The sequence below is a fragment of the Psittacula echo genome, assembly GCF_963264785.1.
Source record: "Psittacula echo genome assembly, chromosome: 5".
NCBI lineage: Eukaryota > Metazoa > Chordata > Aves > Psittaciformes > Psittacidae > Psittacula > Psittacula echo.
In genome coordinates, this window is record NC_137739.1 from 8,543,799 (window position 1) to 8,545,552 (window position 1,754).

The window sequence follows — 1,754 nt, forward strand, 5'->3', positions numbered from 1 at the left end:
GCAAACTTCTTTGGCAAGAACATTCATTCCAAGCCTTTTTTCTGCACTAAGGTTATTTCTTAGACTTCTGATGCAAAACTGGCACAAAGAATTCGCTTTCTAGTATCACAGCCACCTGTCCCATCTGTTAGGGATAATGAGCACCATCAAAGAAGTCTCAAAGCAACTGCCAAAAAAGTTATCCTGGCCATACCACCAACTGATTGAAGCAATTATTAGTATGATGCAGCAGAATAGAAGAGAAACAAAAGTTGTGACCCTGTATAACTACTAATTATATTAGAAATACACATACACTTTTAAAATTTGCATTAGTTATATTGAAAAATACCCTCTACATATGTTTAAACATAAGCTCTTAGTGTTCAGGGCTTGATTTACTTTGAGTCCTACAAACTCAGCAGCACTTATCTGTAACTTTTTCCAGAAGTTGAGACAACAAAGAATACATCTTCCCTCTTTCTCCTTGAAGCTGTAAGCTTTAAGCACACTCTGAAAGGAAGCAGGCTAGTGGTACCACTCCAAACATCTTCCATCTTTTCTTCATCTAAAATTTAATTCTGCAAGTCAAGCATATGAATAGCTTTAAAAATACAATTCAAATTACATAAACTGCATAGGCTCACCATCACCCTTGGCAAAATGGTAATGGAGAACTAGTATAAATTAACTTGATTAACTTTCAGTTTTCCTTACTTACATGTAAGGAAATACTTAATTTAATCATTCTACAGGTATGTCTTTCTATACACTCTACAAGCAATAGTTTACCTTGGAAGGTTGAAAGACAGAGATGGCCATGGAACAGCAGCCTCTGTCTCTATATGCCTCTAACAACTTTCTTGCTACTACAGGGTATTATATACCTGTATCCTCTCCAAGCACCTCTCTTTAGTGAACAGCCTTTATATGCTGAATTCTGCACATTCCTGACCAGACTCCAGATTCCATTCTCCAGGAAGAAAGCATTCTTAACCAGTGGGTCTGACTAGGTCTTTTTTCCCTTCTCTTTGAATGACTGGGCAATGTTTATAAACCAAAATACAAACCTCAGCTATAGAAATAAGAATTTAAAAAACAGTCTCACTACATATCTGCCTTACCCAGTTCTTTGATGAATATCTTGGCAGGTCTAAGTTTTCTAGAGCAACTCTCTGTAGTTGTCTGCATGTCTACTTTTTCCTCCCAAACTGCTCTGTGACAAATGCTTCTGTCTTGCTTAATGCTGAGAAAAGTACTTCCATCCAGCAGTATCTCTTTTCCTGTAATTTTTAAAGCAAGTTGGCTCTGCCAGAGGTTTAGTTTGTCCAGCCGCTTCTCCCACAGCTTTGTAACAATAGTCCTGTGTTTGCTGAGACTGTCTTTACTATTTGTGGGGGCTTTTTTCAATCAGCCTTGTTCATTTAACTGATAAATCATGCAGCCCATGTAACAACAGTTATTAAAGCCATTACATCTGGTCCTAACCCTCTCATGTGCTTAGCTGTTTGCTCTTTGAAAGAGCTAAACCATTAATAACTACAAATACGCATTTGCCTTCTTACTTTTACGATATAGTTCCCTTTGAACTGTTCTTTGTGTACTAAGTTATACTGTGGGCTACCTCAGCTAAGAGCTAAAATCATTACAAATATTTTCAACTTTGCAAAAAGTCACTGCTGGAAATTAATACATTTTACATTAGGGTTATGAGATATTAACCTTCTACTGAAATACATAAATTATCATCTATTTGTGGTATTTACCTGAGCATT